General features: G+C 38.0%; 1 protein-coding gene across 2 annotated transcripts in view; it reads left to right on the top strand.

Moving 5' to 3' along the window:
- Nucleotides 1–25,186, top strand: part of SLC2A9 (solute carrier family 2 member 9) — a 327,171-nt gene that overhangs the window by 8,057 nt on the left and 293,928 nt on the right. Inside the window, exons 2-4 of one of the 2 annotated variants that reach the window (XM_072620227.1) lie at nucleotides 3,662–3,721; nucleotides 12,057–12,228; nucleotides 23,997–24,098. The gene's annotated coding sequence lies outside the window, so the exon portion shown is untranslated. Of the gene's footprint in view, nucleotides 1–3,661; nucleotides 3,722–12,056; nucleotides 12,229–21,462; nucleotides 21,771–23,996; nucleotides 24,099–25,186 lie in introns of those variants that run through there. The other variant, XM_072620226.1, reaches the window with a different exon arrangement.

Below are 25,186 nucleotides of genomic sequence, written 5' to 3'. Positions count from 1 at the left end.
ATCTAAGAGACAATTGATGATATCAGACTGGAGGTCAAGAGAAAAGGGTAGCATTTGATAAAAATATTTGAGAATTATCTGCTTAGAGATGAGAATTGAATCCATGGGATCTAGTGAAATTAACAAGAGGGCCAAGGACAGATGCCTGGAAGAGATTCACAATTAGTATGATCTGAGTAAGATAGAGCAGTTGAGACTGAGAAACAGCAGGTAGAGTCTCAGTCTCAGAGACTGAGAAAGAGTCAGGTAGGAAGAGACATAGGAAAGAGACGTATCGTGAAAACCTGGAGAGGAGAAGGCATCTCATGTTAAAAATTCTACGCTGTGTGTTCTTGGACTAGTCAGTTTTCTAATATGTAATATGGCAGAATATATAAAACATTTTGCAAACCTTAAAGTTCTATGCAAATACCAACTATTACAATTACTGAGTAAAGTTTGGAATTCTTAACCTGGCATCAAGGCTCTCCACAATCTGATTCTAATTGACTTTCACACTTTACCTTGAGTAAAGATGAGTAAAATGATCAGTTATGGAATTTCTACCTAGACGCTTATGCTTGAAGAACTCCATTAGAGTTCATACATACAAACCAATCTTGTGGACAAAGAACACAGAAAACACATGTGCCCCTCCTCTATCTTGTCATTCCAGGTACCAGTTTTACAGTTTCTGGGAGGGATGGTATAGCACTTGTTCAAGAGAGAACATCCCTGTCCAGATCTTAAGGCTAGGTTGGAGTGGCCCAGAGGGAGACAAAGAAAGGTCAGCATGCTTTTAAGAGGAATCAGTACAAGATGAGGAAACTCCAGTGTTGGTATAAAAATGTCAATTACAAGAAAGGTTTGTTTGAATTGGCATAACATTTTTGGTGCTGTGTGACTCCTACCATGTAACTCTACTAGTTACAGAGAACGGCTGCTGATGTGTCCCTTTCTGCTTCAAGGAGAAGCTGAGCAACTGACCAATTTATATCATTTTAATAGATCCATGATTCAAACCAATACCCCTGACTCCAATTCTTGTGCTTTTCTATTATATCTTATTGGCCCCCCATTTTGAACCCACCACCATTTTTTGACTCATATCTCAGGCCTTTCTTAATTCTAGAATGCCCTCTGTCCTGTTTCTATTATAATGACACTCCTTCTTCAAGACCCAACTTAAATGTCATCTCTTCCATGAAGCCTTTCCTGATTTTTCCAGTTGAAGGTAATTGCTTCCTTCTCAAATCTGGCAGAACATTTTATTTACACACATGCATTTATTTTGTATTATATCTATTTGTCTTGTGTCTGTTACTTCTACTAGATTGTAAACTCTCTGATGGCAGAAACTGAGTTTTTAATATTTGTATTTTCCCTAGCATTTTGCACAGGACTTTACACATAATGGAAACTGAAAATAAATTTGGTGAATTGAATCATTTGATTTAAACTGTTAGCTAGTTTAACTCTGAGTTATAGCATTCACTAATTACACCCTCCCATGCTTCTATTGTCATTTGATTCAGTAGCATTTATAACTCTCCTATTTTATGTAAAGCTCTGTGCTAGTCCTTGAAGAGATAGGAAGTTGAATTTGATATGCTATTTCTAGATCAATTCCTTCTCTCTAGTCAGGGGCATAGATCTGTCTTGAATTAAAAAAAAAAATTATTAATGCCTATTTTATTTTTAATTTCAATTCTTTCCAGATTTATTCCTATCACATATTCTGCTGGTGAGCCTTACTTTCTAATACAGGAAAAAATACTTGATGTTTGCAATGCAATCAATGTTATTCACCCATATTTCCCACTTTCCTAAAGGGAGGTATATTTCCTTGTCTCTTATCTCCAGTCCACTGAGAGGGATAATGGCTGAACAAATGACACAATATAAATCCAGTGGATTAATATCAAATCATAAAAAGTTGAATATAAAGAATTCAAAGAAATATGAGATGTATGGACTGATAAAAGTGATAAAATCAGTGATAAGTCTGATACATAAGTCAGCAAAAGGGAAAAAAAAAACCCATGCATATTGACTACAACAACATAATCAAAAAGAATATGAAAGAAACTGAACTGATTCTTATCTTTTGAAATGTCTGGATAAAGAAGGGACCAGTCATGTTTCTGTTTAGTAGACTGTCTATGACTGAGAACTTCTCTCTTTATACATGTAGATCTTCAAAGTTTTGACTCATGGGTGTCACTTGCCCACCTGGCTGGACTGAAGGCCTCCTCCCCTCTTAAATGTAAAACATGGCATCTCTTCTTTTAACTTCTCCTGACTGGTGTAATGCCCAGGGCCAGGGTCTAGTGGAGGGTCATGCTAGATCATAAATTCTATTGGGTCAGGCCTAAGGCGTACATAAACTCTTATCTCCCCAAGGTCCAGGCTAGTTCTGAAGAAAGTAGGTGTTTAATAAATGTTTTTGAATAACTTTGACCCTGAACTAAGTTGGTAGATTCACAATTTTAATAGTAATGACAACTCCCAATAACGCATTATACAGGCACTAATTTCTTTTAAGAGTATGTTAATCCAACAATACCACTGCTAGGTCTATATCCCAAAGATATCCAAAAAAGAGAGAAGGATCTATTTGTATAAAAATATTTATGGCAGCTCTTTCTGTGGTGGCTAATAAAGGGAAATCAAAGGGATGCCCATCAGTTGGGGAATGGTTAAGCAAGCTGTGGCATTTGATTGTAATGGAATATTATTGTACTATAAGAAATGAGAAGCAGGGTGATTTCAGAAAAACCCAGAAAGGCTTACATGAACTCATGGATACATAGTGAAGTGAACAGAACCAGAACTTTGTACATAGTAACAGCACTATTGTTCCATGAATAATTGTGAATGACTTAGCTATTCACAGGAATACAATGATCCAAGACAATCCCAAAGGATGAATGATGAAGCATATTATCCCCCTCCAGAGAAAGAACTGATATTGACTGAATATAGACTGAAGCATGCTATTTTTCACTTTCATTTTTTCTTTTATTTGAGTCTTCTTGTCCAAAATGATTAATATGAAAATGTTTTACATAATTGCACATATACAATCTATATCTTTTTGTTTACTGTCTGGGGGGTAGAATTTGAAACTCAAAACTTTAAATCAAAATGCAAAAAAAATTAACTGCTAATAGGCAAAAAGGAGATATCAGTGGATTAGCTAGATATAGCAGATACCACATAAAACGTATACAAAACATTAACAAATCTGGGGGAAAATTTCTTAAAAGTACTTGTTCATTCATACTTTTGTAAATTAATTTCCCTCTTCAATCACTCTGAATTGGTGGGGTCTGACATTACTATCATCTGTCTTCCTTATCAGATTCCTGGGATCCCAGGCTAAGTAGGGCTGATAAACATTTTGGGGAAGATTTTCTTGGGTTTTCAGCTCCACTGGCAACTTTTTCACCAAATACTAAAACCAGGTATGCTGCCTTTGTTGATTTTTACCAAGCAAACAAACCACTTTCAGCAAAAGGCAAACAAGGGGAAAATCCAGGATATAGAAATACAGCTGAAGGCTGTGTAGGATGAAAAGCAGTCTGATTAAGAGAACAATTCCTCTGTTGAGAAAGTATAAGGAAATATGTGTTTTGACTTGAAAACTGCTATTAGTAAGGTCATGTGATTCTAATTATAGATCTCAAGAATTTCCTTCAATGAGTCAATCTTGTTCATCTCCAGCTCGGAAGCCACAAAGGTAGGAGCATTTAAGTTCTTTTTTACTTCTAAACCATAAAAATGGAATGGCAGTGATTTCTTTCAGTTGGTTCTCTGCTGACCTAACCATCTTTGGCTATTGTATGATGGTATTTAGAGGTTTATATTAAAGGATCATAGTATCATAAATTTAGAGCTAAAAGGCGTGGTAGAGGGCACGTAATCCAACCTCTTCATTTTAGAGATTAGATAATTGAAACCCATAGAGATTAAGTGTCATGCTCAAGGTCATACAGGTAGTAAGTGGCAGAGCTGGGATTTGAACTTAGGTTCTCTTAAATCCACTACACTTTCTACAATACTGGGCTATTCAATTAACATTTATTAAATGCTTGCTATGTGCGAGGCTCTATGCTAAGCAATAGTAGTACAAAGAAAGCCCAAAATAATCCTTGATCTCAAAGAGCTACAAGAGGAGTACAATATGTGTACAGATATGTAAATGTTTAGTCAATGACCAAGTTATAGAAAGAGCAGTGGGATATTATCATTCTTAACAACAAGGAGGGGCTAGAGAACAATAAAGCAGCTTGGGAAAGAACACCAGAATTAGGGATCTGAGTTTTAGTCAGTAAATAAGTATTCATTTGAAAGAACTTATTGTAGATAAACATTTATTGGTATTTATATGTAAAATACATAATATATAAAAATATAATATATATTTTATATATAAAAATATTTATTCTTCATAATTTCTTACTCTCCTATTTCCCAATTTCATCTTGTCAGAGATGCAATCTGAGATCACCCACAGCAGAAGATGGAAGTCACCATCCTGTTCTTTTGTCTTCATCCTCTCAGTGATGACACCACAAGACAGAGAGAGAAATATGATCCTTGTTGAGCCAGAGATTTATGATTATTAAGCCAGGAATGCCCAAGGCTTGAAGGTGGTAGATGGGAAGGAGAAAGGTTGAATAATAAGGGTAGAAGTCTTCTTTTTCACTGGTCTTTAGAGCTGAGATCTTTGGAGGTTAGCATTATTTGTACTCTAGGAAGTTCAGATCCCTAAGCTAGAAACCCAAATGGTCCAGCAAGACCCTTGGAAAGGTCTAATCCTCCACTTTTTCTTTTCTCTGTGTGTTTTGGGGACATGTGCATAGAAGATTTGAATTTTGTATTTCCACTAGCTGCAATTTCATTAATGTGGCAATTCCCTACAGTAAAATGGATCCATCCCAGTCCTTCTGTATCACAGTAAATAGTTTTTTTGAGTTGCTATACTCAAAACAATGAGCACTCAACATTTTAACAAACTTATGTAGTCCATTCCTCAGATGATACACATACAGTCCATTGCTAGACTCATACCACTCAGCCTTTCCAGTTTGGCAGACAGATTTGGGGCTTTGCTGGCAAGGTCTTTGACAGTCCCAGTGATGCCATTATGCCAAAATGAGATCTCAGAGGAGGATTTTAGTAGAGAATTTTGTATTGGAGATAAAATTTTCCATGCACAGAGGTGACCTATTAGTATTTGGTTGGGTTCTTACTACAGTACCTTAGGAACTTCCTCGTGTGTTTGTTTGGAGGTGGAAGGGATGGCAGTCTACTAGACACATACTGAAGTGCCAAGATCTTTGAGTCTGGAAAGGCTTAGTTCTGCTAGAGATATTGGAAACCAACATTGATAATGTGCTGATGGACCAACAATATAAGCCACTGTATTTTATGTGCTTTGGCTCTTTACTTTCTCAGGGATATTGGCTACTTTTGAAGTAGCTCCTTTTGGAAATTTGAATTCAGTCTTTTAGGGGATCATTCACTTTCTTCAGAATAAAGTGAGGTCCCTCTAATAAAATTTGACCTTTTCTGTTTATCTGCTTTTGGAGGGAAAGTTTAGAAAGTACAAGTAGGAAGTTGTTGAAATACTCTAAAGAGGTAATGAGAGCCTGGTTTAGGGTGTGGTTCCTGAGTATAGAGAAAATGGGACAGATCTGAGAGAGAATCTAGAGATAAAATCTCTAGAATTTGGCCATTGTTTGGAGGGGGAGTGTGTAAAAGAGGGAAGGGTCAAAAATAATACAAAAGTTTGGAAGGAGACTGACTAGATGAAGTTGCTACTGAGTGATAAGCAGAAAACAGAAGGAAAAATTATCTGTGATACTACAGCAAGCATGGGGAACTGAGAAGGAGGCTAATATGAGGTAGGCTGTGTCATTATCACCGTGTTACAGAGGAGGAAACAGACTCGGAGATGAAATCAGTTGCCCAAGGTGGCATGGGTACAACATGTCAGAGTGGTGGTTTAAATCCAAGTTTCCTGATTCTAAGTACAGTATTCTTTATCTCTACCGTGGTGACTCTATGGAATGAGGCATTTCAGATGATTGTGACTGCCAGGGGGACATCTTCCTCCAGATTTCCAGTTATTTCTCCGAGGTTCCTTCCTTAAATCCACATTATTTTCTTTATGCAAGTTCGCAGCAAGATACCACATAGCAAGCTAGTTCTGTTTTATGATTTCAAGGTATACTGTAAGTTGAATTCAGTTAAAAATTACCATATAAGAAGGTAACAATCAGTTCAGTATCCATTTTTCTACTTATGGACTCAAGGATGAATTCAAAAGGGGAAGTTAAAATGTTAACGGCTCATTTCCTTCCTGGTTTCTACTTATAAACTAGAAGCATTTATCAGATATTATCAGAGTAGAATTTTTTGTTTTTTTTAAAACTAAATAGGATAACTAGGGGTTTGTAGGCAGCAAGATGGTCTGGGTTCTAGGGATTAGGCAGATACACAGAGCAGAGAAAACATCCAGAGAATTCAAAGCAATAGCATTATGAGGAATCTCAGGCAGAGAATGTGAAGGAGTTATAGTAGAATTAGGATCATTCGATGAAAGTTGTCATTACATGAATTTTGGTTCAGAATAGTATTGGCAGGGCTTTTTATAGCTCCACTGGTAGCAATTCCATGGATGAAGTTATGGGTCTATGTTACAGAGCATGAGAACAATACTTTTTAATTAATTAAATTAATTTTTAATTTGTTATTGGGTACAAACATTCCAACCTCTGCCACCTCTTGCCCTAGTCTCTTAGTGGCTTGTTACTTTAACCATTTTCTCACAGGTTTCAAAGGCAAGCTAAAGGGTATATTCCTTTACCTCCTCTTAAATGCCTGAAAATGGAGGCAGGAACCTCCATTAATTAATCGAATAGACATGAACCTCCATCTTACTTAATAAAAATGAGAAATCTACTCTTTTATTTAAAATTTTTGTTTTTTATTATCACCTTAACAGTTACCAACAAACATAAACATTTCAAGGTATAAAGAAGAGGGAAGAGTATTGCCTAAGAAACTATGAACTTCTTTTTCATAGTTAAAAAAATATATCCATATATAGGTTTTAAAAGAAATTAATATATTAATATGTTAGATACATAGAAATGTATATATTAATATATGTTAGAAATGTATGTATTAATATACATACTAATTAATATACTAACATCTAATATGTTAGACACACAGAAATGTACATATATCCATGGATATATGTAAAGAAATGTATATATCATATATAGTTTTTAAAAAAAGAAATATACATACATCTGTGGATTTATGTAAAGAAATTACATGTACACATACATATAATTTCTCTTTAAAAATGATGTAAAAAAAGTTCATGGTTTCTTAGTCAATCATATACAAGTATATATGTATGTGTGTGTGTGTGTGTGTGTGTGTGTATGCATTTCTATTTAACAAGGTAGTAACTAAATTACTCTATTTGAGTTCCCTCCTGCTAATATTACACCCATTTTATAATTAAGTGAACTGAGGAAATGAGCCCCAGAGACCAGCATGAGGAACTAAAGGGAGGGCAGGATATCTCACCTGTGGATTAACTTTTAGTGTCCAATCTAATATGCTTTTATTAAATATTCGCCAGGTGCTTAGATTCAATCAGAAATATGACATTTAAACAGACAGATAAACACAATACAATTTGAGGAAACAGAGAACACAACAGGTGGAAAGATGAAGAAAGGCTTCTCAGCTGAGTTTCCTTGGAGGTTGAAACTAGGGATTCTTACAGGCAGAGAGAGGGAGGCCAGTAATTTTAAGACATGTAAGTTTAGCCTGCAAAGATGATGAAATGAGGCGTTTCAAGATCAACAAAAGAGTTAATTTGACTGGACCACAGAGTGTGGAAAGAGGAGTATGAAATGAGCCGAAAGGGTAAATTAGAGCCAGATGCCAAGCTGATGAGTTTGCTTTTATCCTCTGCATACTGAATGAAGATTTGGGGGTATGAGAATGACTTGGTAGGACTTGTGCTTGGCAGCTATGTGGAACATGAATTGGAGAGGGGGAGATTGTGGAAACTGAGAGAGCAATTAGGAGGTTACTGTTGTAATACAAGCAAGCGGTAAATTAAGGTATGGTTAGAATGGACTTTTCTTGTTTGTCTTATCAGAATTTCATTCTTAATAATAATCATTCTTAATAATCCACTTCTTAATAATTTTTATTATTTTTTCACTTAACACCAAATAAAATGAGTATTCCTTATGCAAAGAATAGAAAATAGAATTATCTATTAAATTGTGAATCTCTACTATGTACAGCTTGTTTTCCCTTTTTCCTGCCTATATTTTCTTCTGACTTCCTTTTTTTCTCTTCTGTACTTAAAAAGAAAAATCTTCCAGTGGCTTGTTCTGTTTCTCTTTTGGGAAACCCAATCCCTTACCCCACACACCCTCGTATTGCCCCTCCCCTAGTGTAAAGAGAAAAAAACAAAACCTTTGTTAGCAAATACGCTTAGTCAAGTAAAGCAAATTTCCACATAGGCTTTTCCAAAAATAAATGTCTCTTTGTGCAGCTTGAGTTCATCATCTCTCTCAGAATGGACTCTGAGTCCACAAACTCTCTGGCTGGTTATTGCATCGGTCAGTGTTCGTGAGACTTAAAACTTCATTAATGATCATATCTGTACAACAGTTTACAGTTAATCAAGAGCTTTCTTAATAAAAACCACTATAGGGTTATGGTTAGTATTATCATTCCCATTTTACATATGAAAAGACTGAGACTAAGAGAAGTTCAATAGCTTTTCTAAAGTTAGAGTCTGGTGAGGTAGGTATTGTAATCATCATTATTCCTGCATTATGCTAGAGAAAACTGAGGCCCAAGAAGTTTATTAGTGACTGTGTAGGGATGTGTGGTGGTGGGCAGGGCTCACCCATTATGCCTGATGTTGAGGATTTTTCTGGAAGATTGGGGTAATGATGAATTGACAGCTGGGGTGAAAGTGAAGGTAGATCATTACCAGTCCATCTGGAAAGGCAAGAAACCAAACAAGTTGTCACATTAGGAAGGAATAAAATGAAAATGAAAATCAGGAAAACTTAGATTGATTATGGGAGTATGAGTTTGATCCAGAAAACCAACAAACATACTAGATCAGTTAAAGACACTGAAACCTAAAAGCTTTGGTATTTAAAATGTGTAATTGGGTTATTTCTAGATGACTGAATTGCCCTTCTTGGCTTCTTGCTTTCATAATCCATCTTTTACTTAACTACCTAACTTAATTCTTTGCCCCAAAGCAGGTTCCTTGACTTTTAACAAGGCAAATATTATATTCGGATAGTAACCGTCATTTTGTTCAGTTGTTTTTTAATTTTGATGGACTCTTTGTGACTCTTTTTAGAGATAGTGATTTGTTATATCTTTTTCCAGCTCATTTTACAGGTAAGGAAACTGAGGCAAACAGGGTTAAGTGACTTGAGCAGGGAGTCTTCCTGACTCCAGGCCCTGCAGGCTATCTGCACCGTGACACTTAGCTGCCTCAATGGAATGGATAGGTATAGGACGTCACCCTCTCTGGAAGTCTTTCAGCTAGCTGGGGCCAAATGGCCATTTGTAAGCTATTTTATAAGGGGGACTTTTATTTGAATGTGAGTTTGATCCTGATGACATCTGAGGTCTCTTCAAACTCTGAGATTCCTTGATTCCAATTCTTCCTCATGAGATTGTTGTGCATTATAAAGTGCTATAAAAGTGAATTGTTTTTGTTACACAAGAAAGTTTTATTTACTAAAACTTAATTAATGATAATATTATATAACAATCCATAGTATTTTTCATAACCACCACTACAGGCTTGTGGTTAGCATTATCATTCCCATTTTACACACAAAAAGACTGAGACTTAGAGGGGTTAAATAGCTTTTCAGAAGTCCTGTAGTCTGGTGAGGTAGGTATTGCAATCTTTATTATTGCCATTTTACAGATGAGGAAACTAGCCCATCTTTTCTCCTTGGGATCTATAGAAGTAGAGATATCTTCCTTTCCAGGCATAATAAGTGGGGAATGTCAGGAACCTGGGAAGATAAGAGAGAAGTTGATAGCAATTGGCTCATTGATCCATTTTTTTTTTTTTTTTTGTGAGGCAGTTGGGATTAAGTGATTTGCCAAGGGTCACACAGCTAGTTAAGCATCCCAGGTCTAATTTGAACTTGGCTCCTCCTGACTTCAGGATGGGTGCTCCATCCACTAGTTGCTCCTCCTTGATTCGTTTTTAAGCTGGGAAGGGAGTGTTTCAGAAAGTAAAGAAGTTGTATTGGAGAGCCAGTCTATGATTTTGCTTCCTAGCTCCTTCTTGTCACCTTGGGAGCATTTTTTGTACATGAAAAAGATTTGGGGATTAGGAAATACAGTGCTAATTGCAGGACCTAGCCTCTGACCTCTAGCCAAGCAACTGTGGACACTGCCTGGAGAGAAAGATTGAAGGAAAGGGAGCTACCTCTGCTTTCTTTCCTAGTACCAACCAAATACCCCTTAGGGTAATCTGCATGCTTTAGGCTGTAAGCTCACAGGCGATAGGCAACTACTGTAGGTATTAATTAGTGCCCTATATGATCTGAGTTTGATCCTAGCCTGTGAATTCTCAATAGAATCTATATAACTTTATATAGAGAATCTATATATTAGCTCACATGCCATTTCATACTTTCCTCTCCCCTAGCCCACCCTCCTCTTACACAATCCACTCCCAACAGTCTCACATAGAGCTCCTCCCACTCCTATCTAATTTATTGGCTGTCACTTAATTTGATCACCTGATTTTTGAGATAGATGATTTCCCCATAATTAGGAGGCTACTTAATTTCTCTCTAACTCATTGTATTTGTTCAATGATCTTTTCCACCTTCTGGCCTCAGATACTTACTAGTTATATGACCTTGGATGAGTCACTTAACCCTATTTGCCTCAGTTTCCTCATCTGTAAAATGAGTTAGAGAAAGAAATGGCAAATTTCTCCAGTATTTTTGCCAAGAAAACTCCAAATGAGGTCATGGAGAGTCAGGAATGATGACAATAACAATAGTATCTATACAACAGGGTTGTTGGGAGGATTAAATGAGGTGTAATGTGTAATGTGTAAGATGTAAATTCTATAAAGTGCCATATAAATGCTTGTTGTTGTAAGGATGGTAGAATACGAACCAATGGGAAGCTTAGGAAAAACCCAGGTTTAAGAGATGGCACTTGAGTCTTGCATTACAAAATCCCAACCTGGCCCTCAGGGCTGCCAGACAATCCTTTTACGTTTCCCTAATTAGCTCACTAGCCCACTTACCATCGTGGTTCTTCTAATACTTTTTCATTCCTCCTCAAACCTCCCATGGCTCTCCCTCCCTCCATCCTCTCAGCTAAGAACTTTGTCTTGTATTCTACTGAAAAAATTATGGTCATTTGACTACACCTCCCTCTTCTCCTCCTCCTCTTGCCTCATCCGAATACCTTTTGCCACTCTTTCCTCTTTCACATATCTCACATAATTAGGTAGTCTTCCTCTCCAAGGCAAACCTCTCTACATTCACAAGCTATCTCTTTCTAGTAGATTGGTGCTTCTATTATCCCCACTCTCATTTATCTTCAGTTTCTCCTTGTATACCGGCTGCTTCCCAGTTGCCTACAAAAAGCCCATCTCCCCATCCTCAAAAAAAAAAAAAAAAACTGAACCAAAAAAACACCTCTCACTAGATCTATCCATTCCTTCTAGCTACGGTCTCACATCTCTCTTGCCTTTTGTGGCTAAACTTGAGAAGGTCATCTATAATAGGAGCCTCCACTTCCTTTCCTTTTGCTTTCTCTTCTTAACCATATCTAGTCATGTTTCTGACCTCATAATTCATTGCAACTACTCTTTCTCAAGTTACTAATAATCTCTTAATTGCCAAATCTTATGGCTTTTTCTCCATCTTCATTTTTGACCTTCCTTCAGTCTTTGGCACTACTCTCTCTTGGCTTGTCTACCTATCTGACCACTCCTCTGTCTCCTTTGTTAGATCTTCATCCAGATCATGCCTCTCAGACTACAAATTGTAAACAAGACTTGGCAACCAATTGTATACGGGGATTGAGGGAGAGGGAAAAATTGAAGAAGATTCCAAGATCCAGAACATGGGCCACTAGAAGGAGAGTGATGCCATCAACAGAAATACTGAAATCAGGAAGAAGGTGGGTTTGATAATGAGTTTTGTTTTGGACATTATAAGTTTGGGATTCCTAGAGAAGGTGCAGGTGAATATATTCAGCAGTAAATGGATAATGAGGAATAGGAACTCAGAAGAGGGAGAAGGGCTAGATATGAAGATTTAGGAGTCATCTGCATAGAGATGACACCCTTTGTTCCAGTTAGTACTAGTCCAGAGGCAGTTGCCCCATAGATATCCTTGGGATCAAGGTTCCTCACAACTATGCAATTCTCAACCAGGATATAGTATAGTTGGCATTTTTCCCACTGAAAATTCCCATGTGTCAATAGGTTCATCCTGACAGGCATGGTTCAGTCTGGGTAGGAGATTAGCAGGGTACAGTGTTGTGTGTAGCAGATAAAACAATGAATTTGAGTTTAGAGGGCCTAGTTTTACTTTATGGCTCTGTTACTTACTATCTGTGTGACCTTGGCCAAATCAGTTGCTCTCTGGGTCTCAGTTTCCTTATGGGAGTGATCTCTAGATCTAGCTCTAAATCCTGAATTTCCCTTTCCACATTCACCTGGGACTCTATTATGAATGATTTTTTTTTTTTTGAGCTCCCCCAGTTGCCAAAATTTGGACCAAGAGGGACCAAAAGGAACTCTTTATATTATGGAGATAATTGTGGGAAATTCTGGCCTTGGGGCAGGAGGAGTGGTATATTAACACAAGTTTTCATTTTGCTTGGGGTTTTCTTCTCCTGTTTGGCTCCTGTTGCCCTTTTCTTCAAATGTGGGGCTGGTATCATGGATAAAGTCCCCTTAAAAAAGAAGGGAGATGAAGCTTTCTTGGCCTCAGATAGATATTCTAATGGACCATTGTCCTGTCGGACAGAATTTATTAGGACATTCAGTACTTCTTTCAAGGAGACTTACCATCACTCAGATTTTTCTATTGCTCTAAGAACTGCAAAGAGCCTTTCTCATAACAATTGTGTGAAGTAGGTAATGCAGGTATTACTAGCTCCATTTACAGATGAGGAAAGCAGGGCTCAGAGAAGGGTAAGTGATTTCCCAAGGCCACACACAGCTGTTACCATAGTGAGGGCTGATTGATTTCTTTGTCTCTAGCTTGGCGTTTAAACTCACCTGCTCATTACAGCACTTTATCTGGATTATAAATTAGAACTAATTAGATAGGATCAGTAAATAATAGAGACTATTTTCAAAATTGACTGAAGACTTCATGCAATTAGTTTTGTTTTATCAGGAATTAAAGGTCAGGGAAACAGTATATCAGCTGATGTTTGGTTCATTTGTACCTTTTTATGATGATAACTGAAGCCCAATTCAGCTGTTAAGAGCACAATTTCATCCCCTTTCTGCTAAAATGGGATGGAATTAATTTATGAAAAGGATTAAGGAGGAACTTGTCAGTTCTTCCAACAGGGCTGAAGTTTTTCCATTATCTTTTTTTCCCCATGAGGTAAAAAGAAAATCCTGGTTCTTATCTCACCCAGGTCAATTAAACCAAACTCTGGAAATAAGACAAAAGGGATGAAGCCTCTTGTACTGTGTGTCATTATGTACCACTCCCCTCCCAACCCCCTTACCCTCTGCATGTCCTGTATCACTGTACCATCACAACCCTCCTCCATAGGAGAAAGAATTTCTACATATGACAAAGGCCCAGTCCCAGAGGAAGGATAAGTATACAAATAACTACCTCATTTTCCTCAGTTGTAAAATAGGGATAGGGATACTACCAATCTAGAGATGTTATGGGGCTCAATGGGATAACATACGTACTGTGCTTTGCAAACCTTAAATTGCAGTATGATTATTTTTTTATTTTTTTATTTTTTTTATTTTTAATGTTCTACAATTACTACCATAAAACTTAGACTTTTTTCCCCCCACCATCCCCCTCCCTCTCCAAGAGGGCATACAATTCTATGTAGGATCTACGCATACAATCCTATTGAATACATTTTCACTATAGTCATGCTGTATAGAAGAACTAAAATAAGTGGGAGAAATCATATAACCAACCAAAACATAATACACACACACACACACACACACACACACACACACACACACACATACACAAATGATCTGCTACATTCTGCGATTGAATTCCATAGTTTTTTCTCTGAATGTGGAAGGCATTTTGCCTTAGAAGACGACTGGGATTTTTTTTTTATGTCCTTGCATTGCTATGAAGATCCAAGTCTACCAGAAAAAACTCTCGCACACTGTGGTTGTTGCTGTGTACAGAGCTCTCCTGGTTCTGCTCCTTTCACTCAGCATCAGATCATATAAGTCCTTCCAGGCCTCTCTGAAGTCTTCTTGTTCCTTATTTCTTATGGCGCAATAGTATTCCATTACATTCATATACCATAATTTATTTAGCCATTCCCCAATTAATAGGCATTCCCTTGATTTCCAGTTTTTGGCAACTACAAAGAGTGCTGCTATAAATATTTTTGTACATGTGGGACCCTTTCCCATTTTTATGATCTCTTGGGGATGCAGTCCTAGAAGCAATATTGCTGGGTCAAAGGGTATGCACATTTTTGTAGCCCTTTGGGCATAGTTTCAAATCACTCTCCAGAATGATTGGATGAGCTCACAGTTCCACCAACAATGAATTAGTGTTCCAACTCTCCCACATCCTCTCCAGCATTTATCATTTTCTTGTTCTGTCATGTTTGCCAATCTAATAGGTGTGATGTGGTACCTCAGAGCTGTTTTGATTTGCATCTCTCTAATAAAAAGTGATGTAGAGCATTTTTTCATATGATTATAGATATCTTTAACTTCTTCCTCTGAAAATTGCCTGTTCATATCCTTTGACCATTTATCAGTTGGGGAGCAGTATGAATTTTATTATTATTATTATTATCCAAGGGAGTGTAAGATATAGAGATAAAAGAACTTGGGTAAAGTACCCTGTGAAAGTCTAAAGGACTGGACATCATTTTCCCCCAGAAGGGGGTAGGGATCAAGCAAAGCTCCTTACAGATAAAATCTGTCTGTTCTTCTTGCCTCTGCCCAATGCTCTTTGGTTCTAGGTGGCCAGGAAGTTGCTTTATATAGGGGAAAGTGAAGTCTTGAAGGACACTCTCCTTGGACCAGGCAAGATGGTGAGTTGTGGTACTGGCAAAACAGAGTTGGCAAAGAAGGAAGATGGATACCAAGTTTGCAGCAGAACATGGGAAAAGGCCAATGGCAAAGGGGAAGGAAGGTCTGTTTATGTAGCAAAGAGCTTGGCAGCAGGAGCTGAGAGTGTACTCTGAAACCACAGACCAGATTGTCCCATATACCCATGCTTAAAAGCATGCATGTGTTGTCCATCCATTGAACACCAAAAATTATGGAGGGAGGAGGAGCTGATGCCAATGTTCTTGAAACGCACTCTGGCCAGTCCAATTCAACTCAACAAGCATTTATCAGACGCCTACTATGTGCTGGACACTATCTAAAAGCAAAGCAAAAAATTTTACATCCATTTGGATCCTGGCATTCACTGAAGGGGCAACTGTGAATGGTTTTGCTCTTCTGTGTGTGTGGCATGACTGAGATAGGGAAAGAAGAGTAAGGACCTCAAAGGAGCCATAGGCCCCTCTGTACTCCTGGATCTCCTACTTGGTGAACTGACCACTACCGTACTGTGACCAAATGCAGTCATAGGGTTGAAGTGGGTTACAGGGTCAGGAGAATTTCCCTATTTTCAACCTATCTTGGAATTAGAGAGGGCTGACCTTTGGGGCAGATGGGTACTACCTGGCATTTTAGTGCCCATCAATCTTGAGGTCACCTGTCTACTTGTGAAGAATACTAACTAAAAATCTTGTGAAATGCTTAGAGATAGTGGGATAAAGTAGAAAAGAGGAATGTATTTAAAGTCAGAATTGCTGAGTTTGAGTCCTTGTTCCTACACTTCCTAAATTGTGTAATTGTAGGAAAGTTGATTAGTCTCTCGGAGTCTTAGTTTACTAGACTATAAAATGAAAGTAATAACAATAATACTCATACTCCTATTTCATAAGATTGTTGTGAGGTACCAATGAGATAAGGTTTATAACTTTATAACTATAATGCAGTATATGTATGTTATGTTATACAGGACAGAATTAAGTGTTAGACTATATTGAACAGCTTGGAGGGCAGCTAGGTATAGTGGACTGAGGGTTAAACTTGGAGTCAGGAAGATGTGAATTTAGATCCTGTTTCTGGTACAAACTAGCTATGTGATCACCATTAAGTCATGCTACTTCTCAGTGTCCTGGGTCTCCATGGCCATGAATTGCAGAAAAATAGTCTATCTGCATTGGTGGAGGGAATTTCTACACTAAATGTTCCTATCACATTCACGAATTTAGGTTGTGAGTTTGTAGGTGTTCACAAATGAGGAATCAATATGGCGGCCTGCTGTTGCTGGGGAAAAGATTCTTGGAGTATTGCCTCTAAATCTTAACTCCTTTATTAGTTAGCTATTCTCACCCAAATTATGAGTCCTCATAACCTCCTGAATAACTCATTTTCCTTCTTGGCATAGTTAACTTTCCATCACGTGGCCATCTACTAGGCCTTTGGAAAGTTACTGCTTAAAAGCATGGGGCTTTGTTATTTAACCTTTCAGGTCACATTGGGATTAATTCCTATGATTCCTTTTTCTACTCTGTTAACTCTGAGACTTAGAAAGAATATTTAAGTAAGCTTTCAATTATCTTAAAAGGTTTCAGATGAATTTAAGCAATAGATTTTTGTTTTGACAATTTCAACATTTGCTAAAAATCAGATTATATAAAGTCTGCACTCAATTTTTAAAACAAGTTATTTTATCTACTGAAAACCATTAATAATTCAGCTAAATTCCACTCCCAAAGTGGTCAGCTAATCACACACTAAGTACTTTTATAGGAAAAAAGACAATTTAATTTTTTTGTGCTTTTCTGTTACGTGTAAGCATATCTTAAATGTTTTTACCTTTATAAGGCATGCTAGAGTTTAATCTGAGGTAACTCCACTCTTAGTTTGCCTGGCTTTTTTCAAGACTCAACTCAAATCCTGTTTTCTGTAGGAAGTCTTCCTTGGTTTCCCCCTATGAAGTTGTTGTTGAGTTGTTTTCAGTCATGTCCAACTCTTCATGACCCTATGGACCATACTGTCCATGGGGTTTTCTTGGCAAAGATACTGGAGTGATTTGCCATTTCCTTCTCCAGTCGGTTAAAGCAAACAGGTTAAGTGACTTGCCTAGGGTCACACAGCTAATAAGTATCTGAGGTTGGATTTGAACTCAGGTCTTCCTGACTCCAGGTCCAATGCTTTATCCACTAAGCCACCTAGCTCCTCCCACCTACTCTGTATATATCTTGTTTATACCTAGTTATTTACATGTTGTCTCCCCCATCACATCGTGAACATCTTGAAGCTAGGAGCAGTTTTTGCTTTTATTTGAATCCCTACTGTCACACCTCTGGTTTGAGGATTTGTCAAGCCCTTTTCAGGGCTGCTCAATCACCTTTGGGGTCTTCCTGGCAGTCAACTCTTACTTCTGGCTCTAAGAAGTAATTGTAAATTGTAATTCCTACAATTACAAGCTACAAAATGTAGCTTGCTTGGAGGCCATACCCACTCATCTCAACAGATGGGCTAACTGACGGGCCTCAAAGTCACTGGGGACTTAAGAGAGTGTCTACACCAAACACATGAAGACTTTCCCTGGTGGATGAGAACAACTTGTTCCAATGTCTATGAAGGTGGCTCAAGCAGACTGTGGAGTGCTTAGAGTTTGATCAGGCATCCACTACATGCCAAGGTCATAGTCAGTCATCTTGACTTTGGTCTTGCACCAAGACACTGATGACTCTGGAAGAGAATGAGGCTGATGACTCTGTACAACTTTGCCTCACTTAAATCCAGTTCACATGCCAGTCAAGATGTCACCCTGTGATGTCATTGATCCTCTTGGAAAACAAAGGACAAAACAACAATTAAGTGTCTACTATGTGCCCTGACTGTCTAGCCACTAAGTCACACTGTCTTTCAATCCTTTCTTACAATTCTCTCTTCCTGTCATTTCCACCCTTTGGTGCCACAGAGAACTAATCTAACATTCCTTCTACCCAATACTTAGAATATTGAGACTTGGTTATGCTCTTCCAACTCTTCTTAGATTTGATTAAATTACAGTTACATCAAATTATAATTTGATTCTCCAGTTTAATTACTTGAAGTATGTCTCTGCCTCATAATTAAGTGCTTGATTATTCTTTTATATTTTCAAAATATTTATTTCTCACTAATCTATCTCCCTGATCATATTGTGATCTCCTGAAAGGTAAAACTGTGCTTCATCCTTTTTTTTTTGGCATCCAATAAAATAAAAAGTCTTTAGGACAAGAAATGAATCCTTTTCTACCCTCTTTCTATTCCCTGTAATCATAAAGCAGCCTCAATTGTTGTAATTTGTGTCCTCTTGTTACTAGTGATTTAGTACATCCTTTCATATGATTGCCAATAACGTGCATTTCTTCTTTAAAAACTGTCTGTTCATATATTTTGACCACTTATCAATTGAGGAATGGCGCTTATTCTTATGAATTTGAATGTTTCTATGTATCTTGGAAAATAGATCTTTATCTATCTTTGATATCTGGCCTGCCTTTCTGATCTTAAGGCTCTCTTCTGGACCCTCTTGGCTTCAGAGTGATTATCAATAGTAACTGTTGCTGTTTCCTTCCCAGCCTGAGGTCTTTCTTTTCTTTGCCTCATTAAAGGAACCATGCCCTGGCTACTTCTTAAATAGGCCTATTCAATGAATGGGTATTACCTTACCCTCAGTAAGTTCCTGCATAGACCTTGGCCTAAAGGGACCAAGGTCTCCTAGTATATCCTGGGCCATCTCCAGTCATCCCGAGGAATATCAGGTCACTGTATTCAGATGGCTCTGGAGGTGAAATGAGGCTGGTGTCCTTGCACAGTACTCCCTCACTCAAAACAAAGTCAAGTACAAGTCATGTCATCATTTATTTGATGGCATGGTGTTCTTCAGCAGCAAAGGACGAACACAACAACTCTGTCTTCAGTGCTTTTATATGTTCTCTATCTTCTAACCTCACTGGGGAATCAAATTTTGTTTCCTTGTCTATAAAAAGAAGGGTTTGACTAAATGATCGCTTCCAACTCCCACATTCTATGACTATAGAATTGTCCCTCTTTCCAGGCAGCCATGTGGCTTTATTATAAACTTGAGGTCAATCAATAGCATTTTGTTAACCACCTACTATGTGCCAGGTTCTGTGCTAGGGGTTAGAGATATAAAAATGGAAGACAGAGTCCTGGCCTTCAAAGATCTTAAATGCTATTAGGGAAGTAATGTGTATATATATGATAGACCTGCCTTCAAATCTGTTCTCAGACTTACTGTGTGATCCTGGGCAAGTCACTTAACCTCTGTCTGCCTCAACTGTAAAATGGAGATGATGGTAATAATGATAGCTAACATTTATATGTGGCAGCTAGATGACTCAATGGTTAGAGTGTTGGGCCTGGAGTCAGGAAGACTTGAATTCAAATTTGAATCAGATGCTCATTAGCTGTGTAAACTTGGACAAATCACTTAACTTCTATTTGCCTAATCCACTGGAGAAGGAAACGACAAACCACTCCAGGATCTTTGCCAAGAAAACTGCCTATGGGATCATGAAAAGTGGAACATATGATTAGGATTAGGGAAGAAGAATGAAGCTATATTTCACAATCTTCCTTACAGAGGTGGAGAATCTGCAACCTCAAGGCCACTTGTGGCCTTCTAGGTCCTTGGGTGCTGCCTATTGACTGAGTCCAGTTTATATAGAACAAATCCTTTTTATTAAGGGGATTCAGTCAAAGGGCCATCTAGACCATCCCTGTTCACATTCCTCAAACCTTTCTGGATCATATCTCCTGGGGCTTTGGAAGCTACATTTAGCATTAAGTAGTCCCAGGACTGTCACTCATGCATGTGGAAAAACACAGCTATAAGAACTGAGGCTGGCAACGTCTTCACATTTTGCCACATCTACCTGGGCAATTCACCTCTGGGTCAGGGCAGTTGGGGAGACCAGGACAGATTTTGCCCAGCTACCCCATGGTTTTGTTGGTGGCAAGGAAGACCTCTCTAATGATTTGAGCTGCTCTTAGGAGGTGTGTCTTTTTCCTGGAGCTATTTAAGAAGAGAAGGACAACTTGTCCTGTAGGGTCTTGTAGAAAGGAATCTGGTTCAGGTCTGGATTGGACTTGTAATGATCTTTGAATTCCCTCCTGACTCTTAGATTCTATATATAATTTATAGGTGAGAAGACAGGGACTGGGAAAATTATTAACACTTGTGATGATGATAATGCATACTTATATAGCACCTTAGGGTTCCTAAGTACTTTTCCCCTTCACAATAATTGAGAGCTATGTAGTGCAGATCTAATCTCTGTATTACAAGTGCAGAAACAATCTCTTCCAGGTACAACGACTCACCCAGTATCACATAGATAGTTAGTGTCAGAACCTAGACTTAAACCTAGGATGTCGAATTCTATGTTTAGGTTCATTCTAACATACTATAACTGTCTTAAAGGGAGCTAGGTGGCACAGTGATAGAATGTTGGGTCTAGAAACAGGAAGTTATGTTGCTTAGTTATTTTTCAAGGTGTCCAACTCTTTGTGACCGTTCTTGGCAAAGATACTGGAGTGGTTTGCCATTTCCCTTCTCTACCTCATTTTACAAATGAGGATCTGGGGCAAACAGGGTTAATGACTTGATCAGGGTCATAGGACTAAGTTAGTGTCTGAGAGTGGATTTGAACTCAGTTTTTCCTGCCCAGGGCTCTATTTACTTTGTCACCTATCTACCAAGCTCAAATGTGACCTCAGACACTTACTTGTAAGTGACCCTGAGTTAAGTCCCTTAACTTCTATTTACCTCAACTATAAAATGAGAATAATACAAAACCAACTCCCAGGGCTGTTCTGAAGATGAATTGAGATAATATTTGTAAAACCCCCATCACATAGTAGGTGCTTAATAAAAGCTCATTTCCTTTGTCTTAGGATCATAATGAACGATCAGCTGTTGTACTTCTATGTTTGTTTTAACTACTTTACAAACCACTCATTTTTCCTGCCTTCCACTGAAGTCAGCACTCAGACCCTTAGAACCCAGTCTTTCTGGTTTTGCTTTCAGTTGAATTGAGACTGCTTCCTCTTCTGTCGGTTAAGGTCCTCCCAGTCGTCACTAGGGCTTTTTGTCTAAGGACATGTTCCAGCACTTCAGGCTTTTTCTTCTCTGGGACCAAAGGATCCTTTCACAGGAAATTCTGCTCCTCAGTTTCCCCTTGAGTGCACCAACTCTCCTCAGTTGAGAGTTCTTCAGGGAGTACCCATCTCCCCGCAGAAAGCATGTGAAGTAGGGGGAGGCTAGTTTTCTTCTTAGGATCTTGGAGTCTCGCTACTCAGTTTATAAAGTAAAAGTTACCAGTTGCCACTTGAGAAAAAGAGGAGACAGCAGCCCTGAATCTTCAGATCAGCAAGATAACAGGTACTGTCCATCCCAAAAGGCAAAAACTCTTACCTTCCTGCCCTTCAGAGGGACCCCTTTCCCCTGCCCCTTTCTAGAGTGTTTTCCTCTTTAATAAGAAGAATTTCAACCCCCTTAAAAGTAATCATAACAAGACAGGAAACAGAGTAATTTCAGGAAGAGGAAGCAAGGGCAGAGAAAAGCTAAAATTTATTGAGACAGTTGCTGTTCTGTAGGAAGCAAAGGATCCATTCCTTTTTAGCAGAGTCATTAATAATTTCTTATCCATATGTCCCAGCTGCTCACAGTCTATGACATTTATTCCTAAATTGGTTGGCTCCGGCAACATGATGGGATTCCTTTCCTGTTTTGTGTGTGTGTGTATGTGTGTGTGTGTGTGTGTACGTGCATGTGTGTATATATTGCCAAAGCTACTCTCTCTAATATTACAGTATTAGCTAGTATAATGAGAAACACAAGAGATGCTGTATCTGGGTTCTCCAAGGTGCCATCTCAAGGGGAAGCATGTGGTATCTTGGTCTCATAGTCTGATAGACATTCATTTTTTTCTCTTGCCTCTGATACATACACACTGGCTATCTGATCGTGGGCAAAACGTAACCTCTTAGTGCACAAATTTGTACAATATAAAGTGGGATGTAATGAATGAAAGGAGAGTTACTCTAGAGAAATTTAAGGAGCAAGAGAACATTTCAGTTGGTGAGAAAAGGGAAGGTTTCATGGGGAATATAGTTAATTGAGGTTTGAAGGACGAAACGCATATCAGTGGACAGAGATGAGACACTTCAATTCATCAAAACAATATAACTATTGGGTAGTGTCTTGCTTCTAGGTGATCCAACTTCCAGGAGCTGGTCTCTATTCCAGAGGGTTTAAGTTATTGTGAGTAAACAAAAATCCTGCTGTGCATTAAAAGGGATGTCCCAGCATCCCTGCATTGACTCTTTAGAATGAGTCCTTTGGCTGTCAATTGATCTTACAAATTCTTATTTTACAAATAGTTCTGAAATACTTGATGTGGTTTTCCTATCTGGAGCAGATCAGTGGCCACAAATTAGCAAGAGAGAAGGGATAGATTTTTGCCAGAGGCAAACATACCAAGGACATCAGAGAGTAATATCAGACAGCTTGAAGTGAGGAAGCAAATGAAAATTGAAACAAAAATAAAAACAAAAAATCAGACAGAGAATTTGAAAGGGCTAGCAATTTGACTGTTATGACAGATCATAAGAGCCAGAGGAACAAAGAGCTCTACCCATCTCAATGATTCCTAAGGACATCACTGTAAGACATCACTGTATGTATTAGGCTGTTAGGCTAATATGAAAAGTTTAAATCACAATGACTCTGAGTGACCAAGAAAACACTAAATTTCATCCATTATCCTCTATATTCAGAAAGCAAAGAAATAGGTGCCACTTTTTAGCATTCCAGGGCTTGCTTAATATGATATGGTGTTCTGCGTAGGGGAGGCATTTAATGAACAACTGTTTATTGAATTTGAAATGTTAAATTTTAAGGAAATTTTCATCACAGACATTTAAGAAAAAATCTTTTTAATTGGCCAAGCTCCCCAGATTGAGTGCTATCTTGCTGTTATCAGCTAACACCTTAGTTATCAGTTAATACTTTATGAGAGATTAGTTGACATCTAGCTTGAAGTCAGGACATGACACAGGATAGAATCATAGAATCTAAGAGGTTTTATTATCATAGAGCATTGTATTTGAGAGGGACTTTAAAGGGCTACTAATTTAAGCTCTATATGAGGCATGAATGTCATTTGTAACTTTCTGGACAAAAGAACATCCAACTTCTACTGGAGGGTCTGCAAGTAATAGTGGAATGTGATTGGGGACTGAGGTAAGGGTAGATAACTAATGAAAGATGGGGGGAGTCAAGTATAGGAAAGTGGGACTGATAGGAGAGGTGGGAGAGTCATGTATAAACTGTGGGCATAATTTTCTTGTGGGCTGACCCTCTACTTTTACTCAGCTGAGTCATCAGTAACTCCCTCATAGGCCTTTACTCTCTTGTCCTTTATTCTTTGCCAAGGTTTTACTGTTTCTCAGTGTTGATGCACTTCTGGGTATGTTGACAATAAGTTAAAATGACCATCAATACCAATCGTTAATCATTTATCTCTTATCAAGACTTCTATCAAAGAAAGCTTAAAATGGTGGGTGGAACTGGTTTAACCATTAATATTGTTTTATTTTCCCTCAGTTTCCCACCTTTACACATCATGATATTGGCAGCTCCTCAACATATGGAATTGGCTTGATTATTCTTTAGTCTGTGACAGAAAAGCACTGCCCAGAACATACGGTAAGTGATTTCTTGTTAGTTTGGAAATATGTACATATATGTGTGCCTGTGTGTGTATAATCCCTTATAAATATGCATATAAATTTAATAACTAGTGATTTTTTTGTGGAAAGAACTAAAATAAGTAATTTTCCCCCTTCTAAATGCTACGTACTTAGAAATTCATTTCCAATGTTTGGAAAATATGTTATGCAGCAGATTTTAAATGACATTATGCAACAATTTATTTTCTGGAACTGTGTTCTAACTCATTGCCTCTTTCTTTAGTTTTTTGTTTTGTTTTTTACTAAACATTTTAGTTTTCTCACTGGCCAAATGAGGGAATTAGATTAGAGGGTCTGTATAATTCTTTCTTGATCCAACTTTCTGAGTTCTACTTTCTAAGCTCTGTTCTGGCTCTAATGTTGTAAGTGATCAGTTCAAAGGTCTGTACCCACTTCTTCATCAGCTGTGTTGATTGTAAATGCAGTCAGCCTTTTTTTTTAAAAATTATAGCAAGTGGTTAACTGGAATCTTTTTTTGAATCATGTATTGAGTTATTTTTTTTCATTTACCAAGGGTTAATATCTCTTCTCCTTGAATTTATCAATACCTTTTGGGAAGCTATTTTAATTTTTAATCTTTATTACCTCTTAGGATTGTCCAACCTCATTAATCATCTCAACATATAACGCCTTTTGTTAATCCTGAACTAACCTCTTGAAAGTGTCAAAAGTGGGTGTCCCACTGGAAACTGAATGTACCTTTTATGATGTCACAGGCTCTGAACATCTTCCCCCTTGGTGCAGTGGACAGAGCACTACACTGGGAAGTTAGGAGACATAGGTTTGGTCCCAGCCTGTCACTAACTGACCATGAGGCTTTGTTGAACAAGACACTTTACTTTTTGAGGTCCACTTATTGGGAAAAGGTTGGAATAGATTTTAAGTCTCTTCTGTTTTTATGGTCTGTAATCAATTTTACTTCTACTTACTTTATGTGCTCTTTTGGCTTATGACAAAGAAATTAGCACCAGGTATAGAGAGCAGGTTTCAGGAAACAGGAGTGCAAGTACTGCTTCTAACACCTGCTAATTAGGGGAACCTCCT

This window comes from Notamacropus eugenii, chromosome 6 (genome assembly GCF_028372415.1).
Source record: "Notamacropus eugenii isolate mMacEug1 chromosome 6, mMacEug1.pri_v2, whole genome shotgun sequence".
NCBI lineage: Eukaryota > Metazoa > Chordata > Mammalia > Diprotodontia > Macropodidae > Notamacropus > Notamacropus eugenii.
This window is presented reverse-complemented; position numbering and strand designations above follow the sequence as displayed.